This window comes from Dendrobates tinctorius, unplaced genomic scaffold (assembly GCF_039654945.1).
Source record: "Dendrobates tinctorius isolate UK_male_01 unplaced genomic scaffold, ASM3965494v1 ptg000251l, whole genome shotgun sequence".
Classification (NCBI taxonomy): Eukaryota; Metazoa; Chordata; class Amphibia; order Anura; family Dendrobatidae; genus Dendrobates; species Dendrobates tinctorius.
In genome coordinates, this window is record NW_027361918.1 from 12,097,727 (window position 1) to 12,111,259 (window position 13,533).

Consider the following 13,533-nt stretch of genomic DNA (forward strand, 5'->3'; position numbering starts at 1 on the left):
ACGCGCCAAAGTCGCGTTTCAAAAGTTTGTTTTGCGCTCTTTTTCAGCCAATCAGGTCCACGGACACTGTGGGCAACGTGATGACATAGGCACGGGTCACCACCATCTTTCAGAAGGGCATGCAAGTGATTCGCTTGCTTTGGTGGGCGTCACAGGGGGTATAAAAGGGCGTGCACGCCGACCGCCATCTTACTTCTGCCGATCTTAGTATAGGGAGAGGTTGCTGCTGATTCTGTAGGGAGAGCGTTAGGCAGGGAAGAAGACAAAAAAACTGCTTCTGCTGCTAGCGATTTGGCCTGCACAACACACAAGTCACTGTGTGTGCAGTGCAAGGGGAGGCTATATTGTGGTGTATCAGTGGTGTTGGTTGTTGGGCTGCCTTTTAAGGCTTCCTGACAAGCTGGCATTGCTGTTTACCCACTGCTCCGCAAACTGCTTTTTTAAAAGCAATCCAATCTCCCTTATCCTCTCGTCACTTTGGTCACAGGCAGCTGTGCCATCGATCGTGTCACATAGCGCTCAGATATCAGTGGGCCGCACACAATCCACAAGTGTCCAGTGTCCAAAAGTGTACGCAGAGATTAAAAATCTCCATTATCCCTTCGTCACTTTGGTCACAGGCAGCTGTGCCATCGAGCGTGTCACATAGCTCTCAGATATCAGTGGGCCGCACACAATCCAAAAGTGTCCACTGTCCACAAGTGTACGCAGAGATTCAAAATCTCCATTATCCTCTCGTCACTTTGGTCACAGGCAGCTGTGCCATCGAGCGTGTCACATAGCGCTCAGATATCAGTGGGCCGCACACAATCCACAAGTGTCCACTGCCCACAAGTGTACGCAGAGATTCAAAATCTCCATTATCCTCTCGTCACTTTGGTCACAGGCAGCTGTGCCATCGAGCGTGTCACATAGCGCTCAGATATCAGTGGGCCGCACACAATCCACAAGTGTCCAGTGTCAAAAAGTGTACGCAGAGATTCAAAATCTCCATTATCCTCTCGTCATTTTGGTCACAGGCAGCTGTGCCATTGAGCGTGTCACATAGCGCTCAGATATCAGTGGGCCTCACACAATCCACAAGTGTCCACTGTCCACAAGTGTACGCAGAGATTCAAAATCTCCATTATCCTTTTGTCACTTTGGTCACAGGCAGCTGTGCCATCGAGCGTGTCACATAGCGCTCAGATATCAGTGGGCTGCACACAATCCACAAGTGTCCAGTGTCCTAAAGTGTACGCAGAGATTCAAAATCTCCATTATCCTCTCGTCACTTTGGTCACAGGCAGCTGTGCCATCGAGCGTGTCACATAGCGCTCAGATATCAGTGGGCCGCACACAATCCACAAGTGTCCACTGTCCACAAGTGTGTGCAGAAATTCTAAAACTCCCCTGTCCTATAGACACCTTGTACCTTGTTTTACATTACTATATAGTTTGTTGGATTTTGTCTACATTTCTACCAAAAATGAGGAAGGCTGGTGGAAGAGGCCGTGGAATTGGGCGGGGGTTGGCAGCTGGTAATGATGGTGTTGGTGGTGGATCTGATGGTAGTGGCAAGAGCAAAATAGGACCGAATGCAGGAGGTGCTGACCCTGCGTCATCGTCTGGCTACATAAGGACTCGAACGCTTAGTTTTCTAGGAGTTGGCAAACCGCTTTTAAAGGCAGAGCATCAGGAAAAAGTTTTGTCTTACATTGCTGACTCAGCCTCCAGCTCTATCGCCTCCTCTTCTTCAGTTGTAAAAAGTAAAAGCACTGAGTCGTCATTGGAGGCTCATGTTCATGAACCACACCTTTCCTTGTGTCCTTCACCCCAACCAAGATTGAAGGATGACGCAGGCCATACTACTGATTACTCCATGGAGCTGTTTTCACATACCATGCCTGGATTATCAAGTCAAATGGTGAATTACCCAGGCCAAGATGAATCTGACATGGAGTGCACTGATGCACAGCCGCTGATGGATGATTCTGCTGGTACATTCACTCAGAGCACTACATTGTCCTCGCAGTGTACAGAGCCAGATTTTGACCCTGATGAGACTCAGGTGCCCCTTCCCGCACACTATACCACCATACACGGTGACACAGAGAAAGGTGCACATGACATAGAAGAGGAGGTGATGGATGACCCAGTTGTTGACCCAGATTGGCATCCATTGGGGGAAGAGGGTGCTGCTTCCAATAGCTCAGATGAGGAGCATCCACAGCAGACATCGACATCGCAACAGCTGTTATCTGGCAGGCCCGGAGCACTCCAAAGACAGGTTCCAAACATCAAAAGAGTTGCTGGACAGCTTGTCCAGAGGGTCAAAAGATCACAGCGTGCTATGCCGCAAAATGTCTGCCAAAGAAGGAAGAGTGCAGTGTGGCAGTTTTTTGAACAAAATCCTCATGATCAGGCCAAGGTTATCTGTAAGAAGTGCACAAAGACCTTTAGCCGAGGGAAAAATCTGAAAAATTTGAATACCAGTTGCATGCTTAGACATTTAACCAGCATGCACTTGCAAGCGTGGACACAACACCAAACCTCAAGTGCCACATGTGCAACTGATCACAACGAAGGTAGTCAGCAACGCTACATTGTTTCCCCCACTGTAAGCCCACCGGTTAGCACAGCAGCAAATGTTGAGGTGTCGTTGCAAGGCCACAGCAGTCAGGGAATCCCACTGTTATATCAACGAAAGACTGATTCTAGGCCATCAGAAAGAACAACAACTCCATCACCATCATCAACCCTCTCTCAATCCGCCCTGTCCACCGCTACTTCCACCATATGCAGCTCTCAAGTCCAGCTCACCCTCCCAGACACTATGAGTAGGTCAAGAAAGTACTCAGTCTCTCATCCGCGTACACTGGGTTTGAACGCCCACATTGCCAAACTAATCTCGTTTGAGATGATGCCCTTTCGGTTGGTGGAAAGCACAGCTGTCCGCGAACTCATGGCCTATGCAGTACCACTCTATGACCTACCCAGTCGCCACTTCTTCTCTCGTAAAGCCATCCCAGCCCTCCACCATCATGTGAAAGACCGCATTGTCCATGCACTCAAGCAGTCAGTGAGTGGAAAGGTGCACCTCACAACTGATGCATGGTCCAGTCGGCATGGCCAGGGCCGTTACGTGTCCATCACTGCGCACTGGGTTAATGTGGTGGATGCAGGGTCCACAGGGGACAGCGGTGGTGGGACAGTGCTGCCTAGCCCACGGTATAGGAAACAGTTGGCTGGAGGCGTTCGACCCTCCTCCTCCTCCTCCTCCAGAAGCGACAGCTCGTCCACAGAGCGCAGTCGTACGAGCACTCCATCTGCAGCTGCCACTGTTGCACACGATGTGTCCCCCTATCGAGCAGCTAGTGGAAAGCGTCAGCAGGCTGTGTTGCAGATGATGTGTTTGGGCGACAGACACACCGCCGAGGTGCTGGCCGAGTACTTGAAGCTACAAACTGAGTCATGGCTGGGCAGTGTACATCTTGAGGCAGACAAGGTAGTTAGTGATAACGGCCGTAATTTTGTGGCAGCCATAGCCCTTTCAAAACTCAGCCACATACCTTGCTTGGCTCACACCTTGAACCTGGTGGTGCAGTGCTTCCTCAAAAATTATCCGGAGTTAACAGCCCTGCTCCAGAAGGTGCGAAGACTGTGCGCGCACATCCGCCGGTCGCCTGTACACTCTGTTCGTATGCAGAAGCTGCAGCGATTGCTCCACCTTCCCAACCACCGCCTCATTATCGACATTGCAACAAGGTGGAACTCCACCCTGCACATGGTAGAGCGGCTGTGCGAGCAGCGGCAGGCCATAATGCATTTGTGGGAGGATACACGGCCAGGCACTTTGAGAGCAGACATGGAGTTGACAGGTGTGCAGTGGTTGAAGCTGAAAGACCTTTGTAAAGTCCTTCAGTGTTTTGAGGAATGCACACGGCTCGTAAGCGCAGACGACGCCATCCTAAGCATGAGCATCCCACTTATGCGTCTGCTCATGCAAACTTTGACGCACCTTAAGGAGCAGGCGTCTGCAGCCAATCATAGAATCATAGAATCATAGAATCATAGAATCGTAGAGTTGGAAGGGACCTCCTGGGCCATCTGGTCCAACCCCCTGCTCAAAGCAGGATTCGCTAAATCATCCCAGTCAGATGTCTGTCCAGCCTCTGTTTGAAGACTTCCATTGAAGGAGAACTCACCACTTCTCGTGGCAGCCTGTTCCACTCATTGATCACTCTAACTGTCAAAAAGTTTTTTCTAATATCTAATCTGTGTCTCCTCATGTTGATGAGGAGGAAGAGGAGGAGGGAATCCTTGATGACATTCAGCCATTGTCTGCTCAGGGACCTCTCCTGGACGAGGTGGAGGAAAAAGAGGAGGAGGAGGAGGAGGATGATGGGGATGATTACTTAGGGGAGGAGGATGCATCTCGTGGGGCAAGTGAAAATGTTGGCATGGCAAGGTCTGGTACAGGGTTTGTGCGTGACTGGAGGGATGTGGATTTGCCAGAAAGTGCTCCTCCACCCAGCACTCGCAGTGCATCATTGACACCGGGAACATTGGCCCACATGTCAGATTATGCCTTGCGGATCCTAAAAAGGGACCCCCGCATAGCCAAAATGATGAACGATGACGACTACTGGTTGGCCAGCATCCTGGATCCACGCTATAAAGGCAAATTACAAAACATCATGCCACAGGAGAACCTTGACCTAATATTGGCTAATAAACAAGCAACTCTGGTAAATCGGTTGCTTGAGGCATTCCCAGCACACAGCAGCGGTGATGGTTCTCACACGAGCCGTACGGGCCGGGGGCAGCTTGGCAGAGGTGTTCGTGGTGCACACAGCAGAAGTGGCGTTGGAGACAGGGGTTTCATCACAATGTTGTGGACTGATTTTTCAAATACCGCTCACACAACTGGTAATACTGCATCGATGGAAAGTGACAGGAGACAGCAGTTGTCAACTATGGTTACAAACTACTTTTCCTACCATATCGATGTTCTCCCACACAGGTCATTCCCCTTTGACTATTGGGCCGCTAAACTGGACACCTGGCCTGAATTGGCACAATATGCCTTACAGGAGCTCGCTTGCCCAGCTGCAAGTGTGCTATCGGAAAGAGTCTTCAGTGCAGCTGGATCAATCCTGACAGAAAAAAAGACCCGTCTGTCAACCCAAAATGTGGATGATCTAGCCTGCATTAACATGAACCATGCATGGGTTTCCAAGGATTTTGTCCCACCTTCCCCTGATGACACATAGGGTGACAGAAAAATGGCTTGCTTTGGTCCACCTCTTCCTGGTACTTCACCTATTTCGCCTTTTGCATCAGTTGAATGTCCAACATCAACATATGCCACTTTCTAAAACTCCCTAACTGTGCTGCCTCCCCCCCATGGCCGGGGTCACCACCTAGCGCACGACACCGTGCGAGTGCCGTTGCCCTGGACAGGTGGGTAGGCCGACTCTTGGGCGCGGGCACTGGCACAGGGTCCCTCATAGTGCAATCAAGTGTCTCTGACGGTGGTGGTGCACACCCGCCGTCAGACACACCGCTGTACTATGAGGGGCCCAGTGCCAGTACCGACGCCCACGAGTGGGCCCCCCTTGCTTGGCAAGGGCCCCAGCATTTGCAATCTTTACCTCTCCCTGCTCCTCCGCTGTGTAATCTGGGCCGTCAAATCCATACTGTGCCTGACACCGTCTGAGCCTGCCTCCTGAGACATATATTTTGAATGTGTACGCTATCCATACATGTTATCCAGGGATACGGTACCCTTTCTAACCTTTGTCCAATGACGTGCAATCCATACTGGGCCTAACACCGTCTGAGCCTGCCTCATGCTGTATAGACATATATTTTGAATGTGTACGCTATCCATACATGTTATCCGGGGATAAGGTACCCCTTCTAACCTTTGTGCAATGACGTGCAATCCATACTGGGCCTAACACCGTCTGAGCCTGCCTCATGCTGTATAGACATATATTTTGAATGTGTACACTATCCATACATGTTATCCAGGGATACGGTACCCTTTCTAACCTTTGTGCAATCACGTGCAATCCATACTGGGCCTAACACCGTCTGAGCCTGCCTCATGCTGTATAGACATATATTTTGAATGTGTACGCTATCCATACATGTTATCCGGGGATACGGTACCCCTTCTAACCTTTGTGCAATGACGTGCAATCCATACTGGGCCTAACACGGTCTGAGCCTGCCTTATGCTGTATAGACATATATTTTGAATGTGTACGCTATCCATACATGTTATCCGGGGATACGGTACCCCTTCTAACCTTTGTGCAATGACGTGCAATCCATACTGGGCCTAACACCGTCTGAGCCTGCCTCATGCTGTATAGACATATATTTTGAATGTGTACGCTATCCATACATGTTATCCAGGGATACGGTACCCCTTCTAACCTTTGTGCAATGACGTGCAATCCATACTGGGCCTAACACCGTCTGAGCCTGCCTCATGCTGTATAGACATATATTTTGAATGTGTACGCTATCCATACATGTTATCCGGGGATACGGTACCCCTTCTAACCTTTGTGCAATGACGTGCAATCCATACTGGGCATAACACCATCTGAGCCTGCCTCATGCTGTATAGACATATATTTTGAATGTGTACGCTATCCATACATGTTATCCGGGGATACGGTACCCTTTCTAACCTTTGTGCAATGACGTGCAATCCATACTGGGCCTAACACCGTCTGAGCCTGCCTCATGCTGTATAGACATATATTTTGAATGTGTACGCTATCCATACATGTTATCCGGGGATACGGTACCCCTTCTAACCTTTGTGCAATGACGTGCAATCCATACTGGGCCTAACACCGTCTGAGCCTGCCTCATGCTGTATAGACATATATTTTGAATGTGTACGCTATCCATACATGTTATCCGGGGATACGGTACCCCTTCTAACCTTTGTGCAATGACGTGCAATCCATACTGGCCCTAACACCGTCTGAGCCTGCCTCATGCTGTATAGACATATATTTTGAATGTGTACGCTATCCATACATGTTATCCGGGGATACGGTACCCCTTCTAACCTTTGTGCAATCACGTGCAATCCATACTGGGCGTGAGAACGGCTGGCGAGCTGTTAAGCAAGCTACAGCACCTGTCCAGACAAGTACAGGGATTCCCTAGCGAGGAGACTTATTTGATTGTTTTCTATGTTGGGACAGCAATTTTTGGGGCGCACTATACTCTGGAGAATGATAGATGGGGCCCACCATACACTGGAACATTCCAAAGGTGGACATCAGACACTGGAGCAGCATTTACAGGGCCCATTATACACTAGAGCATTAGAAATGGGGCCCATTATGTTTGGAGCATTATTTGGGCCCATAAGACAGTGGAGCTTCATCCATGGGGACCAACATATACTGTAGCATTATGTGGAGCTCATCATATACTGTTTCAAACATTATATGGGACCAATGATTTTGTATGGAGAAATAGATGGGCCTCGTCATGAGATGTAAAAAGTGAGGTATTTTTCATTGTACTATACCGCTATTTCTCTGCCGTATCGGAGCATGATGAGTTGTGGTATGTGTTAAAGGGGCGCTCTTTCGCCCAGGGCACATGAAAACCTGCAGTCAGCCCTCCCCCCCCACAAATTTAGCCAAATAACCCCCATTTTTCAGTGCGTAACTTGTATTATGAAGTTAATTAAGGTTGACAAGCTTAAGTAAGAAGAATTGATGCTTTTGGCATTCAAATGGGCACTGTAGGTATGTTTCCTGTCCTCCTCTCACTGCTGACTTTTATTCCCCATTGACTTACATTGGGATTCGTGTTTCGGGACGACCCCGACTTTTCCCTATAATCGGACGATCTTGCTCGACCCGACTTATGGAAAAGTCGGGTTTCACGAAACGAAACGCGACCCTAAAAAACCAAAAGTCGCTCAACTCTAGTGACAACCACTATACTTCAGAAACTCCATGCAAAGCTAAAGATGTTTAAACATGCTTAAATGAACTTGAAAAAGAAAAAAACAGCCAGCCAAAGTCAAGAGGTCTTCCTCTATGTCTGAAGACAGGACAAAGTGCATTTTGCAACACAGGAACCTTTCATTTGTCAGGCTATTGGAGAAAAAGAACAAACAGGGAAACAAAACCATGCTCCACAAAACATTCTCATGCCTTTGTCCAAAAGCTAAAAAGAAAAAGCACCTAGATGCCTGCTTTCGCACCTTGATCCTATCAGGTGTTACTTGAATTAGGAACACTTAGACACTGTCAGAAACACACATGCTTGCCAAAAGCAAAAACGGGTAGAAATAATCACATTGGTAAAAGTAATGCTCATTAAACCAGCAATAGAATATACTAACTAATGCTAATTAAGCCAACAATATACGTTTGTGATCAAAATAAAGAAAAGCCACATGTTTCTGCCCGGGATCAAAACAGGGAACTTTCAGGAGGATGGCAAACAGGACAATCACTACACTACAGTAAACAGACAAGAGCATTTACTGTGGTCATGGCAAGCATTAAAGATCAAGCACTCATTGTCAAAAGCGCAAGTTTGCAAGAGAAACGCTGTGTTTCTGCCCAGTTTCGAACTGAGGACCTTTCGCGTGTAAATAGAACGTGATAACCTCTACACTACAGAAACCAACTGATTTAAAAAAAACAAAAAATGCTGTGGTCATGGCAAGCAATAAAGAACAAGCACTGAAAGTCAAAAAGATCGTTTTCCAAGAGAAAAAGCTGTGTTTCTGCCCAGTTTCGAACTGGGGACCTTTCGCGTGTGAGGCGAATGTGATAACCGCTACACTACAGAAACCAGATGCAAGTGATTACTGTGGTGACAACAAGCAATCGAGATCAAGAACTGAAAGTCAAAAGCTTGGATACCAAAGGGTAACAGCGTGTTTCTGCCCAGTTTCGAACTGGGGACCTTTCGCGTGTTAGGCGAACTTGATAACCACTACACTACAGAAACCATCTGCAGAAGGTTACTGTGGTCATGACGAGCCATCGAGAACAAAGACTCAACGTCAAAAGCTTTAATATCAACGCCTAATGTCATGCTTCTATCCAGTTTCGAACTGGGTACCGTTGGCGTGTGAGGTGAACGTGACAACCACTATACTTCAGAAACTCCATGCAAAGCTAAAGATGTTTAAACATGCTGAAATGAACTTGAAAAAGAAAAAAACAGCCAGCCAAAGTCAAGAGGTCTTCCTCTATGTCTGAAGACAGGACAAAGTGCATTTTGCAACACAGGAACCTTTCATTTGTCAGGCTATTGGAGAAAAAGAACAAACAGGGAAACAAAACCATGCTCCACAAAACATTCTCATGCCTTTGTCCAAAAGCCAAAAAGAAAAACCACCTAGATCCCTGCTTTCGCACCTTGATCCTATCAGGTGTTACTTGAATTAGGAACACTTAGACATTGTCAAAAACACACATGCTTGCCAAAAGCAAAAACGGGTAGAAATAATCACATTGGTAAAAGTAATGCTCATTAAACCAGCAATAGAATATGCTAACTAAGGCTAATTAAGCCAACAATATACGTTTGTGATCAAAATAAAGAAAAGCCACATGTTTCTGCCCAGTTTCAAACTGGGGACCTTTTGCGTGTTAGGCGAACGTGATAACCACTACACTACAGAAACCGGCTGCGGAAGGTTACTGTGGTCATGAAGAGCCATCGAGAACAAAGACTCAACGTCAAAAGATTAAACGTCAAGCTTCTATCCAGATTCGAACTGGTGACCGTTCGCGTGTGAGGTGAACGTGACAACCACTACACTTCAGAAACTCCATGCAAAGTTAAAGATGTTTAAACATGCTGAAATGAACTTGAAAAAGAAAAAAACAGCAGGCCAAAGTCAAGAGGTCTTCCTATATGTCTGAAGACAGGACAAAGTGCATTTTGCAACACAGGAACCTTTTATTTGTCAGGCTATTGGAGAAAAAGAACAAACAGGGAAACAAAACCATGCTCCACAAAACATTCTCATGCCTTTGTCCAAAAGCCAAAAAGAAAAAGCACCTAGATGCCTGCTTTCGCACCTTGATCCTATCAGGTGTTACTTGAATTAGGAATATTTAGACACTGTCAAAAACACACATGCTTGCCAAAAGCAAAAACGGGTAGAAATAATCACATTGGTAAAAGTAATGCTCAATAAACCAGCAATAGAATATGCTAACTAAGGCTGATTAAGCCAACAATATACGTTTGTGATCAAAATAAAGAAAAGCCACATGTTTCTGCCCGGGATCAAAACAGGGAACTTTCAGGAGGATGGCAAACAGGACAATCACTACACTACAGTAACCAGACAAGAGCATTTACTGTGGTCATGGCAAGCATTAAAGATCAAGCACTCATTGTCAAAAGCGCTAGTTTGCAAGAGGAACGCTGTGTTTCTGCCCAGTTTCGAACTGAGAACCTTTCGCGTGTAAAGCGACCGTAATAACCGCTACACTACAGAAACCTACAGTTTCAAACAAACAAAAAATGCTGTGGTCATGGCAAGCAATAAAGAACAAGCACTGTAAGTCAAAAAGATCGTTTTCCAAGAGAAAAAGCTGTGTTTCTGCCCAGTTTCGAACTGGGGACCTTTCGCATGTGAGGCGAACGTGATAACCGCTACACTACAGAAACCAGATGCAAGAGCTTACTGTGGTGACAACAAGCAATCGAGATCAAGAACTGAAAGTCAAAAGCTTGGATACCAAAGGGTAACAGCGTGTTTCTTCCCAGTTTCGAACTGGGGACCCTTCGCGTGTTAGGCGAACGTGATAACCACTACACTACAGAAACCGGCTGCGGAAGGTTACTGTGGTCATGACGAGCCATCGAGAACAAAGACTCAACGTCAAAAGCTTTAATATCAACGCCTAATGTCATGCTTCTATCTAGTTTCGAACTGGGGACCGTTCGCGTGTGAGGTGAACGTGACAACCACTACACTTCAGAAACTCCATGCAAAGCTAAAGATGTTTAAACATGCTGAAATGAACTTGAAAAAGAAAAAAACAGCCAGCCAAAGTCAAGAGGTATTCCTCTATGTCTGAAGACAGGACAAAGTGCATTTTGCAACACAGGAACCTTTTTTTTGTCAGGCTATTGGAGAAAAAGAACAAACAGGGAAACAAAACCATGCTCTACAAAACATTCTCATGCCTTTGTCCAAAAGCCAAAAAGAAAAAGCACCTAGATGCCTGCTTTCGCACCTTGATCCTATCAGGTGTTACTTGAATTAGGAACACTTAGACACTGTCAAAAACACACATGCTTGCCAAAAGCAAAAACGGGTAGAAATAATCACATTGGTAAAAGTAATGCTCATTAAACCAGCAATAGAATATGCTAACTAAGGCTAATTAAGCCAACAATATACGTTTGTGATCAAAATAAAGAAAAGCCACATGTTTCTGCCCGGGATCAAAACAGGGAACTTTCAGGAGGATGGCAAACAGGACAATCACTACACTACAGTAACCAGACAAGAGAGTTTACTGTGGTCATGGCAAGCATTAAAGAACAAGCACTCATTGTCAAAAGCGCTAGTTTGCAAGAGGAACGCTGTGTTTCTGCCCAGTTTCGAACTGAGGACCTTTCGCATGTAAAGCGAACGTGATAACCGCTACACTACAGAAACCAACCGATTCAAACAAACAAAAAATGCTGTGGTCATGGCAAGCAATAAAGAACAAGCACTGAAAGTCAAAAAGATCGTTTTCCAAGAGAAAAAGTTGTGTTTCGGCCCAGTTTCGAACTGGGGACCTTTCGCGTGTGAGGCGAACGTGATAACCGCTACACTACAGAAACCTCATGCAAGCGCTTACTGTGGTGACAACAAGCAATCAAGATCAAGAACTGAAAATCAAAAGCTTGGATACCAAAGGGTAACAGCGTGTTTCTGCCCAGTTTCGAACTGGGGACCTTTCGCGTGTTAGGAGAACGTGATCACCACTACACTACAGAAACCGGCTGCAGAAGGTTACTGTGGTCATGACGAGCCATCGAGAACAAAGACTCAACGTCAAAAGCTTTAATATCAACGCCTAATGTCATGCTTCTATCCAGTTTCGAACAGAGGACCGTTCGCATGTGAGATGAACGTGACAACCACTACACTTCAGAAACTCTATGCAAAGTTAAAGATGTTTAAACATGCTGAAATGAACTTGAAAAAGAAAAAAACAGCCAGCCAAAGTCAAGAGGTCTTCCTCTTTGTCTGAAGACAGGACAAAGTGCATTTTGCAACACAGGAACCTTTCATTTGTCAGGCTATTGGAGAAAAAGAACAAACAGGGAAACAAAACCATGCTCCACAAAACATTCTCATGCCTTTGTCCAAAAGCCAAAAAGAAAAAGCACCTAGATGCCTGCTTTCGCACCTTGATCCTATCAGGTGTTACTTGAATTAGGAACACTTAGACACTGTCAAAAACACACATGCTTGCCAAAAGCAAAAACGGGTAGAAATAATCACATTGGTAAAAGTAATGCTCATTAAACCAGCAATAGAATATGCTAACTAAGGCTAATTAAGCCAACAATATACGTTTGTGATCAAAATAAAGAAAAGCCACATGTTTCTGCCCGGGATCAAAACAGGGAACTTTCAGGAGGATGGCAAACAGGACAATCACTACACTACAGTAACCAGACAAGAGCGTTTACTGTGGTCATGGCAAGCATTAAAGATCAAGCACTCATTGTCAAAAGCGCTAGTTTGCAAGAGGAACACTGTGTTTATGCCCAGTTTCGAACTGAGGACCTTTCGCGTGTAAAGCGAACGTGATAACCGCTACACTACAGAAACCAACCAATTCAAACAAACAAAAAATGCTGTGGTCATGGCAAGCAATAAAGAACAAGCACTGAAAGTCAAAAAGATCGTTTTCCAAGAGAAAAAGCTGTGTTTCTGCCCAGTTTCGAACTGGGGACCTTTCGCGTTTGAGGCGTACGTGATAACCGCTACACTACAGAAACCGCATGCAAGCGCTTACTGTGGTGACAACAAGCAATCAAGATCAAGAACTGAAAGTCAAAAGCTTGGATACCAAAGGGTAACAGCGTGTTTCTGCCCAGTTTCGAACTGGGGACCTTTCGCGTGTTAGGCGAACGTGATAACTTGAGTTGAGCGATACCGTCCGATACTTCAAAGTATCGGATCGGAATGGATCGGCCGATCTTTAAAAAAAGTATCGGTATCGCCGATTCCGATACCGGAAGTCCCATTCAAGTCTATGGGACTTCCGGTATCGGAATAAGAAAAACCCTGTTTTTGCCTTGTACAGCCTCTCTGGGGTCTGTACGGGTCTTTCGGGGGGCTGTGCCGGCCTGCCAGGGGGTCTGTGCAGGCTCCGGTGGTCTGTGCCGGCCTGCCGGTGGTCTGTGCAGGCTTCGGGGGTCTGTGCAGGCATCGTCTGATGGGACTACAAGTCCCATCGGGCGATGCCTGCTACCATGACAGTGATTGACACATTAGCCAATTATGGGACAGTAGTA

General features: G+C 46.4%; 7 non-coding genes across 7 annotated transcripts; all 7 read right to left on the reverse strand.

Moving 5' to 3' along the window:
• Nucleotides 1–8,762: 8,762 nt before the first annotated feature.
• Nucleotides 8,763–8,835, reverse strand: TRNAV-CAC (transfer RNA valine (anticodon CAC)). The gene has a single exon. It is a non-coding gene; the product is annotated as a tRNA-Val (tRNA).
• An 86-nt stretch (nt 8,836–8,921) lies between these two features.
• On the reverse strand, nt 8,922–8,994 carry TRNAV-AAC (transfer RNA valine (anticodon AAC)). The gene has a single exon. It is a non-coding gene; the product is annotated as a tRNA-Val (tRNA).
• Nucleotides 8,995–10,601: 1,607 nt separating this feature from the next.
• TRNAV-CAC (transfer RNA valine (anticodon CAC)) lies at nt 10,602–10,674 on the reverse strand. Its single transcript has one exon. It is a non-coding gene; the product is annotated as a tRNA-Val (tRNA).
• Nucleotides 10,675–11,601: 927 nt separating this feature from the next.
• TRNAV-UAC (transfer RNA valine (anticodon UAC)) lies at nt 11,602–11,674 on the reverse strand. The gene has a single exon. It is a non-coding gene; the product is annotated as a tRNA-Val (tRNA).
• Nucleotides 11,675–11,771: 97 nt separating this feature from the next.
• On the reverse strand, nt 11,772–11,844 carry TRNAV-CAC (transfer RNA valine (anticodon CAC)). Its single transcript has one exon. It is a non-coding gene; the product is annotated as a tRNA-Val (tRNA).
• A 927-nt stretch (nt 11,845–12,771) lies between these two features.
• Nucleotides 12,772–12,844, reverse strand: TRNAV-UAC (transfer RNA valine (anticodon UAC)). Its single transcript has one exon. It is a non-coding gene; the product is annotated as a tRNA-Val (tRNA).
• Nucleotides 12,845–12,941: 97 nt separating this feature from the next.
• TRNAL-CAA (transfer RNA leucine (anticodon CAA)) lies at nt 12,942–13,014 on the reverse strand. The gene has a single exon. It is a non-coding gene; the product is annotated as a tRNA-Leu (tRNA).
• Between the last annotated feature and the right edge of the window lie 519 nt (nt 13,015–13,533).